The sequence below is a fragment of the Panthera leo genome, chromosome A3, assembly GCF_018350215.1.
Source record: "Panthera leo isolate Ple1 chromosome A3, P.leo_Ple1_pat1.1, whole genome shotgun sequence".
Lineage (NCBI taxonomy): Eukaryota > Metazoa > Chordata > Mammalia > Carnivora > Felidae > Panthera > Panthera leo.
In genome coordinates this window covers 28,853,976-28,876,218 of record NC_056681.1, presented here as the reverse complement: position 1 = coordinate 28,876,218, position 22,243 = coordinate 28,853,976, and the positions used below count along the sequence as shown (strand labels likewise).

General features: G+C 46.5%; 2 long non-coding RNA genes across 2 annotated transcripts in view; both read left to right on the top strand.

Annotated features, from left to right (window-relative positions):
- Nucleotides 1–22,243, top strand: part of LOC122215733 — a 61,464-nt gene that overhangs the window by 29,044 nt on the left and 10,177 nt on the right. The window contains exon 3 of the long non-coding RNA XR_006200519.1: nucleotides 7,552–7,628. This is a non-coding gene — a long non-coding RNA (uncharacterized LOC122215733). The remainder of the gene's footprint in view (nucleotides 1–7,551; nucleotides 7,629–22,243) is intronic.
- LOC122215734 lies at nucleotides 18,247–19,088 on the top strand. The gene is made up of 3 exons (XR_006200520.1): nucleotides 18,247–18,338; nucleotides 18,744–18,862; nucleotides 18,997–19,088. It is a non-coding gene; the product is annotated as an uncharacterized LOC122215734 (long non-coding RNA).

The following is a 22,243-nucleotide window of genomic DNA, read 5'->3' as shown; positions in this document are numbered from 1 at the left end:
ACAAGTAACCACCGCTGGATCAAGATGCAGAACATTTCCAGCACTCCGGAGGGTTCTGTCATGCTCCTTGCTGGGCAATATCCAACACCCACTGTTCTGATTCCTAGCTCCATAAATTATTCAATTATTTTAACTGAAGTTCATATAAATGGATTCACACAGTACATACTATTTTGTGTTTGGCTTCTTTTGCCCAGCATGTTTTCTTTGACATCCATTTATGTTTTTATGTACATCCGTAGTTTATCTTTAGAAAAAAAATCACTGTCTAGTGTTCCAATGGTACCATAGTTTTGTTTATCCATTTTCTGCGGATGGACATTTTAGCTATTTCTAGTTTTTGGCTATTAATGGGGGAAAAAGGTGCGGTAAACATTCTATGTGCCCATCTTTGGTGGATGGGTGTCCCCATTTCTCTTGTATGTATACCTAGGAGTGAAACCGCTAAGTGATAAGATAAATAACACTTTATTTAGTTAGTAGATACTGACAGTTTCCAAAGAGGTTTAACCAACCTATACTCCCACCAGAGGTGTGTGAGATTCTCAGTTGTTCTAGAAGCTCCTCAACACTTGATGTTGCCAGTGGGGGGAGTAGTGGTACCTTATAGTTTTAGTTTGAATTTCTTTGATGAGCTTTTCAAGTGCCTTTGGTCATTTCCCCTTCTAAGAGGTGCCTGTTCAAGTCTCTTTCCCTTCCTAAAAGTGAGTTGTTTTGTCTTTTACTTATTGACTTGTAGGTGTTCATTTATGTTTTGGGTGGAAGTTCTTTGTCAGATACGTGAAATGCAAATCTCTTCTCCCGGTCTGTAGACTGCCTCTTCCCTTCCTTTATAATGTCTTTTGATGAATGTACATTCTTACATTTAATGAAGTCCAAATCAGGATAGTGGTTTTTTGTGTGTGCATATGCTCAGTTTCAGAGATATTTGTTTACCCTTAGTTCATGAAAGTATTTTTTTTTAATTTTTTTAACGTTTATTTATTTTTGAGACAGAGAGAGACCGAGCATGAATGGGGGAGGGTCAGAGAGAGGGAGACACAGAATCTGAAACAGGCTCCAGGCTCTGAGCTGTCAGCGCAGAGCCCGACGCGGGGCTCGAACTCACGGACTGTGAGATCATGACCTGAGCCGAAGTCGGCCGCTTAACCAACTGAGCCACCCAGGCGCCCCGAAAGTATTTTTTAATAGTTTCTATTTTTAATATTTTCCGTGAGAAGCCTGATTCTTTCTGACTTTTACATTTAGGTCTGTGATCCACATCACATTCCTTGTTATGTATATGGTGTGAGGTAAAGATTCATTTTTCCCCCCATACAGATTATTTTCCATATGGATGTCCGATTTCAATCAAATCAAATGAACATACATGTTTGGTTCTATTTTTGGACTCTCAATTCTGTTCCACTGGTCTATTTGTTTATCCTTGTGCCAATACCACACCGACTTAATTACTATGGCTTGATGTTTTTTAAAACTAATTTATCATTTTTTAATGTTTATTTTTGGTGGAGATACCGTGCGCACGCGTGTGTGCGAGCAGGGGGTGGGGGTGGGGCAGAGAGAGAGGGAGACGGAAGATTCAAAGCAGGCTCTGCACTGACAACAAAGAGCCCAACGTGGGGCTCAAACTCACGAGCTGCGGGATCATGACCTGAGCCAAAGCTGGACGCTTAACCGACTGAACCATCCAGGCGCCCCTACTATAACTTGATGTTAAGTATTGATATCTGGTAGTGTATGTTTTTCTTCAAGATAGTCTAAGCTGCTCCTTTTTGTTTTCATATAAATTGTAGAATTAGCTTGATGATTTCCGCACATAAACTTCGTGGGAATTTGATTATGATTGTATTAACTCTATAAATCAATTTAAGCAGGATTGACTTAACAATATTCAGTCTTCCAATCCATGGTTTAGTTCTCTATTGAGATCTTGTGGATGACTTTGTTGAACATCTGATTTTATTTAATCAACCCCGGAGTTACCTTGCCTTAGTCTTCTTGTTGTTATATAACAAGATTATATAAATGTATTATACAAATATTTTCCTTGCTGCTTAAGTAATTTTTTTTTCCCCTGGCTATTTGCAGCCCCAAACATCTCAACTAATATAACTAATATAAACTTGTCCTGTAGTGTGATGGATTAAGCAGAAGGCTTGAGTCAGTGCTATTCCCTGTGTGGCCACGAGTAAGTCACCTAACCTCTGGTGGCCAGTCTCCTTATCCATGGAAGCCTCGCGAGGCTGGAAAGTTCTTCTCTGTTTCACAAACTGGCCAACACGGACTCATCTTTCTTTGTTTCAGTTTAAGTATCATTTTCTTTAGGAAGGCTTCTCTGATTCTTCCATTTAAAACCGAGATATTTTGGGGGCACCTGGGTGGCTCAGTCAGTTAAGCATCCGACTTCGGCTCATGTCATGACCTCGCGGTGGACAAGTTCGAGCCCCGCGTCGGGCTCTGTGCTGACAGCTTGGAGCCTGGAGCCTGCTTTGGATTCTGTGTCTCCCTCTCTCTCCGCCCCTTCCCCCCTCAAAAAAAAAAAAAAAAAAAAAAAAACCATTAAAAAAATTTTAAACCTAGAGATTTTGGGGGCGCCAGGGTGGCTCAGAACTCACTCAGTTCGTGAGTTCAAGCCCCACTTTGGGCTCTGTGCTGACAGCTCGGAGCCTGGAGTCTGCCTGGGATTCTGTGTCTCCCTCTCTCTGTGCCTCTCACCTGCTCATGCTCTCTCTCTCTCTCTCTCTCTCTCTCTCTCAAAAATAAATAAACATTGAAAAAAAATTTTTTAAACCTAGATATTCTTTTCCTATATACACCTTTCAAAGCAGTCGGGACACTGTAATGTCATTGTTTGCGTGTATATCTCCATCAGTGCCTTACTGAATCAGTCAGAGGCTTGGTAGGGAACAGAGGGCGCACTTAAAGGGCTTAACTGAGGAGAGATGAATAAAGAGATGATTATAGAGGACTGGAGGGATTAAGGAAACCCATAAGGGATGATGAAGCGGCCCAGGGATTAGCCACAGAGGCAAGCCATTATCTCTGAAGAATGGAGACAAAAGAAAGGTTGCTGGAACCCAGTGGGATCTGTAGCTATGGAAGAGGAGCTGCCCAACAGATATTCTGGGCTATAAGGGAACAAAGCCATCATGAGAACCATGGGTAGATGGGGAGGGGAGAGTAAATACCCCCTCCCTTCTCCCCTCACCCTCCGACTTCAGCTCCCATTGGCCCTTCCATTGGATCAACCAACCAGAACAGAGGGCAAAGGAATCCAGGTGATACAGTGTGTAGAGGGCACCCTCTTGGGGCACAAAGCAGAGAAACAAAAGGCAGAAAACGGATACGGGAGAAGAAACAGGTAATGTTCCGTATGCTCACCTTCAGCGTAAACCTCTTGAGATTGGACACCAGTCTTTGAAAAATATGTTGTCATAGTGTTTTACACACCTGTCATGAAAATCCAAACATCATAGGAAATTTTTTAAAGTGCCCTATTAGCTCCGAAATAACCATAGCCAACAACTTGTGACATAATATCTCAGGTCTCACCCCCATGCACATTGAATATGTGGGTCTGCGGAAGACTGTGTTTCCAAAAATGACCACATCAATATTTCTGGTCCCATATGCTCTTGCAGACCCTGCCACTCCCTATCGCTAGGTGAATCTATTTCCCTTCCCCTAGAATCTGGAGAGGGCTCTGTGATTACCTTGACAGAGAGAATATGGCAGAAGTAATGCTACGTGACTTCCAAGGCTAGGTTATAAAAGGCAATATGGCTTTACCTGGAGATCTCTGCTTCCTGGGATGCTCACTCTGGGAACCCAGCCATCACATTATGCAGAAAAGCCGTGGTCACATGAAGAGGCCTCATGCAAATGTCGTGGCTCATTGCCCAGCTGAGGTCCCGGCTGATAGTCAGCATTAATTGCCAGATAAGTGAAAGAATGCGCTTCCAGATAATTCCAGCTTCCAGCCGACACTGCATGAAGCAGAGGGATGCATCTCTCCCAAGCCCTGCCAAAACTGAAGAATCGTAAGCAAGATAAAAGAAGTTTTTAAGCCACTGGGAGTTTGAGTAACTTGTTAGGCAGTCATACTAGGTAGAACAGAGGTCACGTTAGGGGGTTAAACTCTCAGGCTCTGGAGTCAGGCTTCGTGAGTTCTTTCCTGCCACTTTTTCCCTGCGTAGTATCGGGCAGGTTGTTCAAATTCTAATTCTCACTTTCTTCATCTGTAAAATGGGAACAATGATATTAACCAGCTCAAAGAGGAAGGTGTATAAAACAATCAGTTTTATTAAGGTGTTTTAAGGTGGGTCATATAAGGCAGGTGACTGGTTAAAAGACTGGGCAAAATTTATGACCTCAGAGATTTGGACGGGTGGGCCCAGGGAGGCAAGGGACTTGGAGGAGTCCAGATGAGCAACTTTTGTTTCGATAAGTAAAGCGTTTTGTTGGTTCTGTCTTATCTTCCGAGAACAGGTACTTCCTAGAGCAAGCAGCTAAATTATGACTTGGTCGCAGTAGTATTTAATGCAGGGACAGAAAATTGTCTTGCTTTCAGTTCTCATTATTAGATATTTTTTTTTTTCGTGGAAAAGGGCTCATAGCCTACCCCACCTATTATGTTAAAACTTGCCTTTTCTTTGAACGACGTTTCTTGGATATCTTTCCTTATCGGTACATATCAGTTCATTTTATTCTTTGTAACAGCTGCTTGATATTCACTAGGATGGCTGCTGCATGATCCGTTTGCCTTTTCATGTATCAGCAGACCCCTGGTGTGTATATATAGTGGGGTGAGGGGCCCAGACCCTTAGCATCGTGCCTGGCGCAGAGTAGATAGTCGGGAAGGGTTTGTGATTGAAAGGAGCGTGTGCATGAAATCTGTACAAGTCAGGTATGGGTGGATGGTGGGGCTCCCCTGTTACTGCCATCCTGGTTTGTCGCCTGTGTTAGGAATCATCTCAGGGTATGCACAGCACGGGAGAGAGACCCAGAGGTCCCCTCGGTGCCCCCAGGGAGGAGTGGGGAAGAAGCATGAAAAATAGTGAGCCTGAAGAGGGGCCAGGTGGCAGGCTGAGACTCTGAGCCGCTCAGGTGCCCAGGAGAGAGGTGGAGACATTGAATCCATGCCAGTGGGAACAGATCACGAGTTTCAGCTCATGCCATCAGGACGCCACTGACCAGGCAGGGCGAGAGGCCCCTCATGGAGCCAGCAGGGCCCCAAAGGACAGGATAAGAGCCACTTCTTCCTGTCGCCATGAGGACAATTCTCCTACATCTAGATATCATCAAAGAGGAAACATTTGAAGACCAAAAGAGCATCGCTGTAGGGGTTTTCAATTTGTAACTCGACACAACATTGAAGAAGAGGCTGATGTAAAATGAAGTCCTAGGTTTTTCAACAAGGGGCGGTACCACACCGGTCAGGGGCATTTGGAAGTAGGTGGAGTGTTTCCTCCCACTTGTTGATGATGAAAATTTTCTTTTTTTCAAAAAAATTATTTATTCTGAGAGAGAGGGAAAGAGAAAGAGAGCACGCCCGTGAGAGAGCAGGGGAGGGGCAGAGAGAGAGGGAGAGAGGAAATCCCAAGCAGACTCTGTGTTGTCAGTGCAGAGTCCTGCTCGGGGCTCGAACTCACAAACCAGTGTGGTCATGACCTGAGCCGAAACCACGAGTCCGAGGCTTCACTGACCGAGCCACCCGGGTGCCCCTTGATTATGAAAATTTCCAAGCAGGAAAGTAAGAGTAATTCAACAAACGCACATATATCCATCATCTAGATTTCTCGATTGTTGTGTTTTTCTCCCCACAATTGTTTTACCTACTTTTTGAAGTTGTTTAAAGTAAATTGCAAACATCCTGACATTTCACCCCAAACGCATTTCTGAAACATAAGAACGTTTTTCCCTGCATAACGCGAGGCGTTCTTAGTCGACAGGGGGCAGCTTTACTGGCACTTATGTGGGCGAGGGGCAGGGAGGCTAAGTGTCCTGTGATGCGTGGTTTACTTCAGCTCAAGGAAGCATTGTTGGCCCAAAGGTCTGATAGCATCATCCTGTGCAAAGCCTGCTCTACATAAAGACAAGTTTTGTGTGGGAGGATGTGTGTGTGTGTGTGTGGGGGGGGTACGTGGGAAGGGTGCTATCATCTATTTATTCATTTTATGTGTATGTCTTTATTACAAAAGTAACGCATAAACTGGTAAGATACGGGGAGGCCCACAAGAAAAGTTATAAAGGAGAAGTTGGAAACAAATCACCTATGGTCTCATCCTCCAGAGTCAACCACGGTTACCGTTTTGGTAAATTTCCTCTGCCTTCTATCTTTTCATAGGGTTGACATCACACTCTCTCTCTGTACTATCCTATATATCTATATCTGCATTTCATATCTATACGCCTTTTCTATCTTAGGAAGGCCTACTTTTAACTGGTTATTTAAAGTCTTCTGACTCCTGCCTACTCACCACAACCTAGTAGGGTGGGGAGCTGGACAGAAAGAAGAAATCTGTTTCTGAAGTGAAAAATATGCCATATTAAAAAAAAAAAAAAGAGCCTGCTGGGTCCTCAGCTAATCCTCAGATTGACTTTGTGATGTACGGCATATCATACCCATTTTCTGGATGAGATACTTAAGGCTGAGGGAGCTTAAGAAGCTACCCAAAGGCTCTGCAGCCTGTGCGCCTCACCATTCTGACTTACGGCCCTGAAGGCAACCATGGGTTCCCTGACCGGCTCCGGGGAGGGGGAAGCAGGGACCCTGGGGATGAACAGCGGGTGCTTGACCCAGGGATCTTGGGAGATGCGGGACTCTCTCGCCCTGAATCTGGAACAACAGATCGGACTTACCCAGTCTGGAGGGGTTCCCTCTGTCCCCCTTTGATCATCCACTTCTCGGTTGGGGTGTGGTGTGGGGAAGAAGAGCTTACCACGTACGTCTGTGTTTGTGGACCCGAGGCCAGTCCCTGGAATGAAAACACAAACTCTCTGTAGTAGATGAAAGATGGCTGCAAATTCTTCGACATTCTTTCCATTCAAGAGGAGGAGTCTATCTTCCTCCCCTTGAGACGGGGCAGGCTCAGGGAGTGCTTGACTAATAGAACACAGGAGAAGTGAAGTTGTGCCCATTTTCAGGCCAACACCTTTAGAGGCTGGAAGCTCCCCATTCCGTCTCTTGGAACACTTGCTCTTAGAACCCAGCTGCCATGCTGTGAGGAAGCCCAAGCAGCCCTATGGAGAAGCGCCCATAGAGATAATATAGACCATTGGTCTATAGCCCCGTGGAACCCTTAGCCATCAGCTAGCACCAACTGGGTGCCCGCAGGAGTGAGCCATCTTGGAGGTGAATCCGCCAGCCCCCCCACTGCCCCTCCCCAGCTGAGGCTGTGTGGAGCAGAGATGAGCCAACCTTGCTGAGCCCTGCCCAAATTGCAGAATTGTGAGCAAAGTAACTGATCGTTGTCATTTTAAGCCATGACGTTTTGGAATGGTTTTTTAAATGCAGTGTTAGATAACCAGAATTCCACCACTTTCCAGGCTGATCTTCTAAGGCAAAGGCTACGTGAGACCTTACACCCATACTGTCTGCTTTCGTCCTCACGCTTCTCTCTAAGGTAAGAAAAACAACAGCTAACGTTTATTGAGTGCTTACTATCTGCCTAGTGCAGCTCAAAATCCTTTTCCTATGCCAATTCATTTAATTGTCCCAGTGACCCTGTTCCATAGGTGCTCTTATCCTCACTTAACGGATGTGGAAACAGGTGCCAAGAAACCACACAAGTAGTGGTAGAGCCGGGGGCTCAGTTGTCTGACCTGAAAGCCAGTGATGCTAACCACTGTAGCGTTCTGCCTCTCAGGCAGACGGCTGATGAGAAAGCCGAGTCCAGAGGGGCAAAGTGACTTCCCCAAGGTTGCACAGCTAATGAGTGCCTTTGGAACGCATCCGCTAGGCTCCTCCATTGGAGCTGCCATAGTCCTCACAGTGTTGACTGCCCTCTGGGGCCCGTCTCTGTGTGAGCAGGGCTGGCTCTGACCTCTGATGGTGTTCCCCTAGCTTTATCTGCTTCCTTACCCTCCGATGTGACACCGAGTGGCCATTGGCTGTTCCCACATGTTCAGTTCCATCCTCAAAGCACTGGATTTTTCCAATGAAGAAAGTGCCGTAGAAGAACGTACCTCAGGCTAGGAAGGACTTTCCAAAAACACTTAAAAAAAAAAAAGTTTATTTATTTTTGACAGAGAGAGAGAGAGAGAGAGGCAGAGCATGAGTGGGGGAGGGGCAGAGAGAGGGGGAGACACAGAATCTGAAGCAGGCTCCAGGCTCTGAGCCATCAGCACAGAGCCCGACGCGGGGCTCAAGCTCACGGACCGTGAGATCATGACCTGAGCCGAAGTCGGACGCCTAACTGACAGCCACCCAGGCGCCCCTCTGAAAACACTTTCTGACATTCCAAGGGTAGTTTGTGCTTTGACCACAGCCTGGCTCCGGGAGATCTCTCTGCCCTTCCTGCCCACTCTACCCTTTCCTGTACCTTCTGGTCCCTCCGATTTGCAAATGAAGGATGGAGGTGTCCAGGGCAGGATGTCAAGGGTAGGGAATGGCGAACATGAGCTTTGCAGTCACATAGACTTGTGACCTAGGGCGATTATTTAACCTCTACTTACTCAATAAAGTGGGATTATGAACAGCCTCTTCTTCACAGGGTTGTTGTGAAAATCAAATGGGGTGATGTATGTGTTTTCCAGAGCCCCTCCCAGGATGAGACTTATTGCCTGTAACTCCCCAGTTGCCTGTAGGTCCCACAGTTGTAAGAGAATGTCCAGAGGCTTCTGCAGAAGCCTCTGTGGTCATCTGCCGACTAGCGTCTGCCCACTAGCCTGACATGTGTCTGCCCACTCGTACAGAGAGACAACATGTGCCTTCTGCCTCATTTCTGCCTCCCAGATGTAGGCAGAACTTCCAGGCATGTCTCCCAGAATGTACTAGGAGGATCGGTCCGCCACAGGAGCTTCTACGACCAGGAGGATGAAGGTTCGGGAAGTCTCTGTTTCGGTTCCTGGCTCCAAGGCCACGTTGCCTCCGCCGAGATGCGTAGATCAGAAAACTGCCACCACTCTGGGTTCCAGGGCCACAGTGCCTCTGCCTTGATCGAAGACAACAAAACGGATGTCCCATGACCTTCCTCTCAACAACCCGAAGTGAAGCCCCGGTCACTGGACCCCTGCTGTCACTGCCGCAAGAAAAAAACCCGAATGCTCCCAGAACGTGCTGGGTAGTGCCGGGAGTGGAAATCCAAATTCCACCTCAATCCTAGCTTCCAAACAGCGCGTCCAGTTTTGAAAGACAGGTTAGTCAAGGACCCAGGCTGTAGATGTGGGTTTGCCAGCCTCTGGTATGTGATAAAGTATGCACAAAGCGGGGCCTGGGGTTCGACGAGCCAACCCACGATGTCAGAAACACACGGCAGATATATGGGAACCACTCTTCCTGCTCACTGCATTGGTTTGCACTTATCTCCGATCCCTTTTCGGCACCTTACTTTGCCGGTACCCTAGGCACACGCTCGGCCTCCTCCGCTAGGCTCCAAACCCAATGAGGAGAGGGTTAGCAGCTACAGCTTGGGCCTTCCAAAGCGGCAGGACACAAAGTAGGCGGCATGTCTATTTCTTCTGTGCACAGACGAACCAGTTGACAGAACGTAGAGCCTGGCCACGCAAGCCTGGAAGCCCGGACTCAAAATTAATTTCCCCCAAGGAGGCCCTCAAAAGGTGAGGCCATGTGATGCCTCTGGGCCATGTGTGGGCAGAAGGGGACAAAGCCCGAGGCAGGGAGAAAGAAGAATTTCTCCCACCCACCTGAGCTGTCTTGGTGGGACACCAATTACGAAGGAAGAGAAGCAGAAGACATGTCAGTTCCTGGCAGCAGCTTCTCCCAGAGCTAATCTGGGTCGCGTCTGGCAAGGGCAGATGCTGGCTGAGGCATCCAGCACCCGGGCTCCTAAATAAGCACATGGGCTAGCATGTCAGAAATCAGCCCCCGGCAGCTCAGTGCATCACGAGGCTGAGAGCTAGGGCGCTGGAGTCAGACAGTCGTGGTTCTCATGTGCACAGTGACCTGGAGAAAGTGACTCAAACCCTCTGAGCTTCTGTTTCCTCTTCTGTATAGGATGGTTGACACCTGGATGTCAGAAACGTGTAGCACCAAGCACAGTGCCTGGCACAGAGTAAAGCCTGGATACAGGGAAGCGATGACTAAAATGAAAAGGGAGAGGGAAGAGACTCGTGTTGAGGATGGCCACTTTGTCAGCTGCTCTCTCTACACCGTCTCTCTCAGCTTTCCCAGCAATTCAGGGATTGATAGTCCTGGATAGTCACGTCCAAGGACTTGGATAGTAACTCCCAAGTCATGGATAGTAACTCCCAGAGTTTGCAAGTCAGCGGCACAGAAAGGACCTTGCGAGGCAGGAATTCTCTTCCCTGTGTTAGAGGGAAGGAAACCGCAGGGAAGCAGACATTTTCAGGGCCTCACCTGCATCCACCTGCCCTTACTGCCTCTTGCCACAGCTGGCACCTGCATTTCTTTGCCTGGGCGTTTCCCGTTGCCATTGGCCTGGCAGGCTAACAGTAGAACATTAACAGCCCCCTGTAGCTCTCAACCACTGACTGGTGGAAGTTTGTGCAGAGAGAGTGTGTGTTGACCCTTGGGCGACAGGGGGAGGAGGGGATAACCCTGAGAGGTGGGCTCTATACTGCATCCCAGAAATCCCCAATGGGATTAAACTTTCCATCTATAAGATATAGCTATCCTTATTACACGTGAAGAAGTTCTCACCCTCTCTCCCAAAAGAGGAGAGGCACCATCCCAACAGGCACTGTATCCATTGCTAAGCTGTATTAGTTGTCCCCCAATTCTGTCACAGTCCCACTGAATATTGTCACCTGAAGGCCCAACTGAAAAATTAAGTTTCAAAAACTTGTATATAAAACAAAAATAAAGGTGGGGGGGGGCGCCTGGGTGGCTCAGTTGGTTAAGTGTCCCACTTCGGCTCAGTTCATGATCTTGCGGTTCTTGAGTTCGAGCCCTGCGTCGGGCTCTGTGCTGACAGCTCGGAGCCTGGAGCCTGCTTCAGATTCTGTGTCTCCCTCTGTCTCTACCCCTTCCCCACTCATGCTCTGTCTCTCTCTCTCAAAATAAATAAACATTAAATAAATAAATAAATAAATAAATAAATAAAATAAATAAAACAAAAATAAGGGAAGAATAAAATAGCTCATCAGATCCAATTAGCAAAATGTCATCAATGTAGTGAACCGGTATGATATTTTATGGAATGTCAAGACAATCAAGATCTCTATGGATTATTATTTATGGCAGAGAAGAGGAGAATTGATGTATTCTTTTTTTTAAACATTTTTTTTTACTTTTATTTATTTTTGAGAGGGGTGGGGGCGGGGGAGAGGCAGAGATAGAGGGAGACAGAGAATCCAAAACATGATCTGCGCTGTCAGCTCAGAGCCCAATGTGGGGCTCCAACTCATTAACCTCAAGGAGAATTGATGCATTCTTGAAGCACAACCAGGAAGGTAGACTGTTGTCCCTGCTAGGTAAAAGCAAACCTCTTCTAATTATTCTTACACATTGATATGCAGCAATCCAATAGCTGCATACTAAGTGCCCAGAGCTATGTTGATTTCTTCCAGGAAAGATACTAAATCTGGAACAACATCTGGAGTGGGAAACATCACTGGTTACATATATAATAGATCACTCTCATTTTTCAAGATCTGTCTGACTTCCTCATAGGTCAAACTAGTGAGTTAATTGGGGGATGTGATAGTTATCACTATCCCTACTTTTTGCAAGTCTTTGAAAGTGACATTAATCTTTGCAATTTCCCCAGTGATGTGGTATTACTTCTGGTTTACCATAGTAATCAGAGGGGAAGTTCTAAAGGTTTCCATTTAGTCTTTCCTACCATAGTGATCCTCCTCCCATTGGTCAGAGTGCCAGTGTGAGGATTCTGCCAGTTGTCAAGTAATGTCTATTTAAATGACAAATTTAAACTCTAGAGGAGAAAATAGGAAACAACCTCTTTGACCTCAGCTGCAGCAATTTCTTGCTTGACATGTCTCCAAAGACAAGAGACATGAAAGCAAAAATGAACTATTGGGACCTCATCAAGATAAAAGGCTTCTGCACTGCAAAGGAAACAATCAACAAAACTAAAAGGCAATTGATGGAATGGGAGAAGATATTTACCAATGACATATCAGATAAAAGGTTAGTATCCAAAATCTATAAAGAACTTACCAAACTCAACACCTGAAAAACAAATAATCCAGTGAAGAAATGGACAGAAGACATGAATAGACACTTCTCCAAAGAAGACATCCAGATGGCTAACAGACACATGAAAAGATGCTCAACGTCACCCATCATCAGGAAAATACAAGTCTAAACCACATTGAGATACCCCCTCATACCAGGAAGAGTGGCTAAAATTAACAACTCAGGAAACAACAGATGTTGGCGAGGATGTGGAGAAATGGGAACCCTCTTGCACTGCTGGTGGGAATGCAAACTGGTGCAGCCGCTCTGGAAAACAGTGTAGAGGTTCCTCAAAAAATTAGAAATAGAACTACCCTATGACCCAGCAATAGCACACTAGGAATTTATCCAAAGGATACAGGAGTGCTGAGTCATAGGGGCACACGTACCACAATGTTTATGTCAGCACTTTCAACAATAACCAAATTATGGAAAGAGCCTAAATGTCCATCAACTAATGAATGGGTAAAGAAGATGTGGCTTATATATACAATGGAATACTACATGGCAATGAGAAAGAATGCAATCCTGCCATTTGCAACAATGTGGATGGAACTGGAGGGTATTACGCTGAGTGAAATAAATCAGTCAGAGAAAGACAGATATCATATGTTTTCACTCATATGTGGAACTTGAGAAACATAACAGAAGACCATGGGAGAAGGGAAGGGGAAAAGATAGTTTCAAACAGAGAGGGAGACAAACCATAAGAGACTCTTAAATCCAGAGAACAAATTGAGGGTTGATGTCGGGGGAGGAGAGGGGAAAATGGGTGATGGGCATTGAGGAGGGCACTTGCTAGGATGAGCACTGGGTGCTGTATGTAAATGATGAATCACAGGAATCTACCCCTGAAACTAAGAGCACACTGTTCCACTATATGTTAGCTAACTTGACAATAAATTATATTTTAAAAAATAATAATAAATGATAATTTTAGGAGCTGGGAAATAGCCTACAGGGTGGATTTGTGGATCAACTGGGTCTAATGTGAGTCTGACTTGAGCTAAGATTCTATCACCTGACCACTATAACCCCTACTTTGGGCTGCAGTGGTGTTTTGGGTCTCCAGGAATAAGCATCAGTTCTGAGCTGGTGTCGAGTTATCTCTGAACTTTTCTTTTTCTTCCTAATACAGTCACTCTAGCAAATGACTGTAGGTCCCTTTGGGGAATTCTTAGAAGAAGATTTTCCGTGCCTATTTGAGGCAATGGTGTGGCCATTCTTCAGGGGTACCCCACCACCCCTTCAATCAAAGTGCTCTGACTGTGTGAATTGGCCTAGGCTTTGAAATTGGGTGAAAGCCATGACCCTTGACTGTGGACACTAGGTCAGATTTTTGGCTATCAGACCTCGAGCCTTTTCCTGTTACAGAGGTCAAGCAGCTCTCTGCTAGGATGGCCATGTATTTCATCCTTGGGATTCCATGATCAATTAACCATGTCCAAAGATCTTTGTGTACCAAGACATTCTGGTTCCTGGTACATTCCCGCTGCTATTTAAAATAGATGTACTCACCTGGTCTTTAGCAGTTAAGTAATGCCATTTGTCCTCTGCTGCTTCAGGATCCCATGATTTTCCCTGAAATCAGGGAGCCCATATCAATGGTGACCTTCCCTATAGTGGAACCTATCATTCAAAAAGAGCAACCACGGAGATTTCAAGATTGCAGGTGCACCCCTCTCACATGTATTTCTCAATGCCTTAATCAGGGGAATGTGTTCTGGCTGTTCTCATGGAACACAGTTGGTGGGTGGGTGTGCAAATTGTACACGATAAATCCGATCATATCTACTCATGCCCCTACATCTTTGAATTTCATCTTCCATATAATTCCGGGCATATAAATCCAGGCTGTGGCCTCTCAATATCATTACATGTAGGTCACTGTTGAGTTCAAGTTTCAGTCAATCACCAAGTGAGCAGTTAGAGACACCTCCAGGGGCATGAGATAACATATTAAATCTGGAGTCTCTAGTAGGTTCATCTACATCAGTGAATTTGCTCACTGTAGTGTTAGGGTCCACCGTCCTTGGTCTAACACTCTTCAGATCCAGACCCACATATGATCCCAGATCTCTGTTGATACAGATTAGTATGATTTTACAGTTCTTGTATACTTAACCTTTTCCTCCATGGTCATAATGTGTACCTGTCTCCACAAAGCATACTGATATGTGACCCTAGTTATGAGTTTAGTGGCAACAGGGGGTGGTCATGGTGGGTCTTGAGGAAAGAGTGTACCCTCTCAACTCATTTGCCTCAGATGAAGTTATCGAAGGGTTCAAGAACGAAAAAATGCTAGTGTCCTAATACACCAGAGGGAAAGCTACTGCCATGGGCAAAGGATGCTCAGAATGACGTGGGGGCTCAAGTCCCAATTGGATTCAATCAGAGGACCTCCTTTCACGTTCTGTGATCCCTTTCTTGCCCAATCCAGTTAAACATGAACACCTTGATGAAGCTGTGAATTCAGCTGTTGTTGAAATTCAGCAACTTACACAATGAAATTGTGTGTTTTCAGTCATATCAACTTCGTGTCCTTAAGAAAGAAAATATTCCTCTAACTTCTGTTCATTTTACTACTCAGACCATGGTTTGAACTGAACTTGGCATTCTCTTCTCTGTAAGCATGCAAGTCCACGCAAAGGAATATATCCCACACTGTAATCATTATGGTCGCCATTACAGCCATAATAGTCAAGCGAAGCATCTAATTGGGCTCCCTGGGCGCCTGCTTCCGTTGGCGCTTCATCATAATCAAGCACAGGTGATAGCTTACTTAATCCACTGCACACAGTGGATTACTAGCCTCCCATTTCCCATTGATGAGGAGCTCATTATTTCTCTCAAAGCCCAAGGGCATGACCACACCAACACCCAAACCCCATGTTTACGGGTCTGTCTCCTGAGACGACTCCTATAGCAGCCAGGGTCCAGTCCAGAGATGAAAACTACACAGACATTTGAACAGAGAAAGTTTAATGTACAATTAACCATAAGAGAAGACTGGAGTAACAAAGAATTGGTTAGTAAGAAGCAAAGAGCTGCGAAGGATACAGGCGTAGTGTAACCAAGGCTCTGAGGGTAGTCTTATCCCTGGGACTAAGAGAGTGCCCTAGGAAAGCCCCCCGGCCCCAGAGCTGTGATCCAGACCTTGGAGAGGGCCTGGATGAGGCCAATCGGCTAGTGGATGAGTCTCTCTGGGCTACTGTACCTGCAGGATGTGCTGGAAATTTGCCACCTGGGGTTCTAACGGGGAGCCGTCTGCCCCGAGACGCCATGCCTTAGAACTTGGGTAAAATTGCCCGAAGGGGAGCCAGGGGAGGCTGTCCACAGAGAGGTGCTTCATCTGCAGCATTTCACCCCGAAGTCACTTGAAGAGGTTCTGGAGCTTCTTGCCTCTGGGTACCGTTGGCTCCAGTACACTCTACCAGCTGGTGCCTGCTCTCCGGTGGTTGAGTGTTGGAGAAGGCACTCATGTTCCTGGAACCGGGCACTGGAGAGGCCACATGGGCTGCCAGAGTCTGGTGCTGACAAGCTTCAGAAGCCTACTCAGAAGAGTGGGCTGGAAACGAGAAGAGAAGCCCCTCCCTCCTTCAGGGTCCCTCCTCTGCCGCCAGTGACAAAACTTAACATTGTACCAGCTGGCAAAGGAGAATTAATTCCGAGGCCTGCCATCAACATCGCAGGCCAGGCAATGCGGGGTAAATTTCTAACTGGCACACCGAGAAAGCATCGCGAATTATCTAAGGTTGCACTGTCCTACACTCTGTCTCCATAGCCACACGTGGCTCGAGGCTACTACTCTAGAGCGGTGCAGATACAGAATATTCCTGTCTTCACAGAAGTTTCTATCAAGCACTTCTGATCTAATGAATCTTGATTGCCTCTTTGCTGTGGCTGCTAGAAATCTTGGAGATAAATTCAATCTCCAAGGTCAAGGCTAAGGTTAATCTCTAGCAAGGTACAAGCCTGTCTTCCTACCCTTGGCCTCTTTCATCTCAATTTCCTAATCAATTCATTTTTATCTTGCTCCATTCATTTTGGTAAAAAATTTTTAACATACATTTTGGAATGAGGACGGGCATATTAAAAACCTTTTGAGGAGAATTCACTGATTTTAAAAGCTGGGTGAGTCCATAGAGATCAACCAGCTCATTTTCCAAACGTAGAAGTCAAGGCCCAGGGAGTGAAAGTAAGTCACCCAAAGTCAGAGAGTCAGAGCTGGGATGATGATTCAGGTCTCCTGGCTCCCACCCCAGGCCTTACTGCACAAAACTCACTCTGTGTCCGAGATGTGAGAGGCAGGGTAATGTCATCCGAGGAAATAATTAGACTTTGAACCATGGCTCTCCTTTGAGGCTCAGAGGCTCTGATGAGAAGGGAGATATAAGCAGGTACAGGGAGGGGTCGTGGCAGCCGAGGACAGACCTGTCAAGACCACTTGTCACCCTTACGTTGGTCTCCTTATTCATGGGCAGAGCTGGCAGTGTCTCTGTGGCCATCGCTCGGGACCCTGTCCACACCTTAGGTGTATCTTGACTCCAACCTGCGCTGCTCTCCTCCTGTGAATCTCCCTTCCACTCTGTCCCCAATGATGCCTTTGCCCCCTCCCCTGACAACTGTCCCCCATGAACCTTGCAGCCCATAGCACGCTGTGACTGGCAGAAGTTGCAGGTGTGTATGTGAAAGTTATCTATGTAGACGTGAGGCTCATGTAAATGGCACACAGACAGCAACTGAGAGAGAAGCTGTAAGGTGCCAGCCTCATGCTGGGTGGCATTTTGTGTGTATGCTCACCTCTGGGCCAGTTCTTGTATCTGCCTACTTCTCTATCCCTACTGTGCCCCCCCCCCCCAGCACAGTCTTGTCATCTTTTATCGCCGACATATAAAAGCCTTCTAACTGCCCCCCAGCCCTATCTATTCTCCTTTCTGTAACAAACATGCTTTAAAACAAACAAACAAACAAACAAACAAACAAACATAATTCACCCACAGTAAAATTGTCTCTCTTTGGTGTACGTTTTTGTGAGTTTTGACAAGCACACACAGTAAGGTAACCATCACCTTAATCAAGATATATAGGACAGTTCTACCACCCCCAAAAGTTTCCCTGTGTCCCTTTACTGTCAAGCCCTCCTCTTCCCCTATCCCTTGGCAACCATTGATCTGTTTTTAGCCATAGTTTTGGCTTTTCTAAAATAGCATATAAACAGAATAATACAGTATTCTCCTGAGTCTTCTTTCGCACAGTATAGTTCTTATGAGAGCCCGCCATGGGCTGCATGTATTCGCAATTTGTTTCTCTTTGCTGCTTAGTAGAGCTTCACCCAAGCAAGTGGTTTATCCCTTGACCAGTCGCTGGGCATCTGGATTGTTTCCAGGTTTTGGTCATTTTGTGCAAGGTTGCTACAAACGTTCTTCTCCAGTGTGTGTGTGTGTGTGTGTGTGTGTGTGTGTGTGAACATATGGTTAATTTTACCTGGGTAAATCCCTAAAAGTGGGCTGCTGGGTTAGATGGTAAAAGTATTTTTAACTTTACAAGAAACTGCTAACTTGTTTTCCAAAGTAGTTGTACCATTTCACACACCCACCTGCGGTGGAGCATTCTAGGTGCTCCATAACCTCACCAGCACATGATGTGGTCTTTTTTTTTTTTTTTTTTTTTTTAAATACAAGTGTTCTTTTTTTTTTTCAGTTTTTTTTGTTTATTTTTTTTAATATTTTTTTAATGTTTATTTATTTATTTATTTATTTAAATACAAGTGTTCTTTAAAAAGCTCAGATTTGATCACCTCATGCCCCTGCTGAAAATCCTTTATTACTTCTTCTTGCTCAGAATTCTCACGGTGGCCTTCAAAATTCTGGAATTTTGCCCACCAAGTTCCTGCTCTCAGACCAAATGTTACTATTTCCCCACCTGTCCTTACCCTCGTGCATCAGAGGGAGTCCCTCTTACGTCATCAGGTATCTGTCACAATTGTAATAAGGTAGTTGGCCTTGTATCTGGATGTTGAACATCTCTCTCCCTCATTAGAATGTCTGTTCCACGAAGGCAGGGGGACATCTGTCTCGTCACTGCCATACCTGCGGAGCCCGCATATAGTGCGAGCTTAATAGGGGTCCTCATTTCATTGTCTCAGCCACCTACATGGAGGGATAATTATTTTTGTTTCACAGAAAGGCGCAGAGAGGCATAGTATATCTGTCCATGTCACTTAGCTGGAACCAAGTTTTGAGTCTTGGTCATTCTGAAGTCATTCCTCTTCCCCCAGTCACCTGGTCTGAAGGCCCTCTGCCTTCTGTATTTATAACTCCTGGGAGGAGCCAGATCCCAGGGAGGGGGAAGCCACTGACTGAGAGCGACCCAGACACTGTTGGTTTTCTCTTCACAGGAAGGGTCTGCCCTTTTCCAAAGCCAGGGAACTAAACTGCGGAATCAGCTGGGGCCTACCTTTGGTCCCGGGGACAACTTCTTAAGGTCACCTGGAAAGACAAACCAGAAGCAGGAGAGGTCATTCAGGCTTGTCATATTCCTTATATCGTTGGCTTCCCACACCAGCCCTGTATTTTCATCCATTTCCCAATGGAAAAGACCTGTCCTAAGTCACATCACACAGCTAATGCTGCCATTTTCATTCGTCTTAGGGACTGACCAGTTATGAGTGTTTTAGAAGAAATGGAGGGATGCCATCCAGATGTCATCGTGTATCAGTGTCATACAGTAGGCTTATTAAAACCCAGATTTATGGCTCCACCTAAGAGAGGGTCTGATTCAGTGGGTCTGGGTGGGGTCTGAGAATTTGCATTTCTGACAGGTTCTCTGGTAAACCTGGGGACCACACTTTGAGGACCATTGCCTCAGGTCTACTTATTTCTTCAGGCCAGTGGGAGCTCTCACTATGCATGGAATCCTAATAATAATAATGATAAGATCCCACATTTTGTTGAGCTGTTACTATGTGCTTGACACTGTTCTTACGACTTCACAGACAATAACTCCCTTAAGCCCACAATATCCCCATTTTCTACATGGGGGAACTGGGCACAGAGATGTTAGGTGACTCGCTTAAGGTTGTAGCACCCACAAGAACCAGAGCTGGGCTTTGAACACAGGCAGTCTGGGGGCGCCTGGGTGGCTCAGTCAGTTAAGTGTCCCACTTCGGCTCAGGTCATGATCTCAAGGTTCATGAGTTCGAGCCCCGCGTCGGGCTCTGTGCTGACGGCTGGGAGCCTGGAGCCTGCTTCGGATTCTGTGTCTCCCTCTCTTTCTGCCCCTCCCCTGCTCACGCTCTGTCTCTCTCTCAAAAATAAATGAAACATAAAGAAAATGTTTTTTGAACCCAGGCAGTCTGGCTCCAAGCCCACACCCACAAATACCACATGATAATGCTTCTTCCTCTTCTGCCAAGGTGAAGGAGGCCAGCCCTACCTGAATAGACTTCAGGACACAAGCCAGAGGCCATGTTCACCATTTGGTTTACAAGCCTCCCCCCCACCCCCACCGACCCCGTTTAGTTCTTGGACTACGTTTAAATGGAATGCAGACCTTCCCCAGAGTCTCAGCCAAGTGACAGTTGACGCATATGCTGCCATTAAGAGAGCCAGTCTCCGGCATAACGCTCCTTGTTGACAACGCCTCAGCTAGACGCAATCAGCAATTATGCACCCTCAGAGGCTTATAAATAGCTTCCCCCTTGGAGTTAGTGGCTCCGGAAGGCAAAGGTGTCTTGAAGGGGATTCTGGAGAGACAAGCTGGTGATGACACACGAGGGCTGGGAGAACAAAGCTTTCTATTGAATAGTGGCCAAAAATAACTCTTTTATGTTGGGGAGGAAGAGCCATTGGAACTTCATGGTGGTGGGGGAAAAAAATGCAGGTGTCAACTTTCCTGAGGCTGTTAGGAGTGGCTGAAAGTGACACATTTAGCTGCGTAGTCCCAGAGAACATCAGAGGGACGTATAATGTCAGAGCTGGAAGAGATTCGTAAAGATCTATGAGCCACCCCCTTCCTATAAGGCATCTGAAACCCAGTGGAGGGGCAGGTCCTGCTTAAGGTCCCGCAGAGAAACAGATGTTCTGGCGTCCAATCCAGTGAGTGGGCTCAGGGACCTGGGAGGTGGCGATGTGGGTTGTCTAGGCAGAGGGAGGCACGCAGGAGAGGCCAAAGGTGGGCTTATAGGACAGACCGGTTTTGTCTTACTCTGCCCAACTCCCATAGTCACCAGAGGGGACATAGCTAATGTACACATTTGATTAGGTTATCCTCTGTTCCAAAACTTCCAATGGCTTCCCATTAGAGAGGAGGAAGTCCAAACCCTTGCGCAATGGCTAGAGTTGTTCAAGCCCACACATGGTGGTTTAGGTGTGGACTATGGAGTCAGAAAGATGTGGGTTCACGTCCTGGCTCTGCCACCTGTTAGCCGTGTGACCTTATTAAAGTTACTCAGTCTTTCAGATTGTTCAGCTGCAAAATGGACGAGTAGTTAGCAGCTAATCTCACCTACTTGGGAGGATCAGATGAGCTAATAAAAATAAAGTACTTAGGAGAATGCTTGATGCCTGGTGCTCATTGCTATTCATATTACTATTAATTAGTCTAGATGCGGCACTCAAGGCCCTCCTCAACTTGGTCCCAGCCTACATCTCCAGCCTCCTCCCTTTTCTTGCTTCTCTCTCACAAGGAGGAAGGATTTGTTATGTCTCCTCAGTGCTGGGCTCTCTGTTCTTTCTACCTTGACAGCCCTGTCTTCTCCTGGCTTTTAAGACTCAGCTGCGGTGTCTCCTTCCGTGGAGCTCGATGAGGGGCTCGATCCCACGGACTGTGAGACCATGACCTGAGCCAAAACCAAGAGTCAGATGCTTAACCAACTGAGCCACCTGGGCCCCGCCCTACCCTCCCCAGCCCCAGGAAATAGTTCTTGACTCCTCGCTGGTGCTATAAAGCTTCTTCTATGAGGAAGAAGGTCAAGCAACCACAGAGGTTAAGGACAGGAGCTTGGCGTTTTCAGCAGCCTGAGTCTGAGTCCTGATGCTGCAAACTACTCCCTGTGCAACCTGGCGATGTTCCCCTTAAGCTCCAGTTTCTGTATGGGTATGACAATAATGACCTCAGGATTTTTGTGAAGTGCTAAAGGGCTTAGCACAGGCTCTGGCACACAGTAAGTACTCAATTATGGCACTTATTAACTGCCATTAAGTAGCTGTTATTCTGTGGTTTCTTTTTTTATCCCCCCTTCACCCCGGGCTCGTGCTTAACCTATAGGTTGCATCTCATGAGCATTTACATATGAAGCAAATCTGTGTCTCTGTCCATCCAGCTGCCATCCCTCCATCCCCCCCCATCCATCCATCCATCCATCCGTCAACTATCCATCCACCTTCCATTCTGCCAGCCACCCATCCACCCGTTCTTCCATCTGCCATCCCTCTATCTATCCCTCATTTCCCATTCATGCACCATCTACCGTCTCTCGTCAATCCACCCACCACATACCATCCGCCCACCCTTCCATCCCTTCCACCCACTATGCTTCAGAACAGTGGCGATGTCGACAGAAGCCAGTGAAGGCAGTGGGACGTCCTCGAATGGCCTCAGGTAGACCTGAATTCTGGGCCAGGCGAACCTCATGACCTACGTCCTCCGTGAGAATCTGGCCAGACGCTTCTCGAACCGTATCTGTCCGTAACAAACGCCCTCGTTCTCACCATCTGAACACGTATGTGTGTCTGTGTTCACCTGAGCCTCTCCTTGGGCTTGAGTCTCTGCTGATTCCCAGCTGGAGAGGAATGCACTCCCATCCCACCCCGCGGAGCTCGCTCCAGGGCCTGTACCAGCATCTGGGCATGCCACCTGGAAACATCTTTTCCAGAGACCCCTTTTTAATTGTTTGTG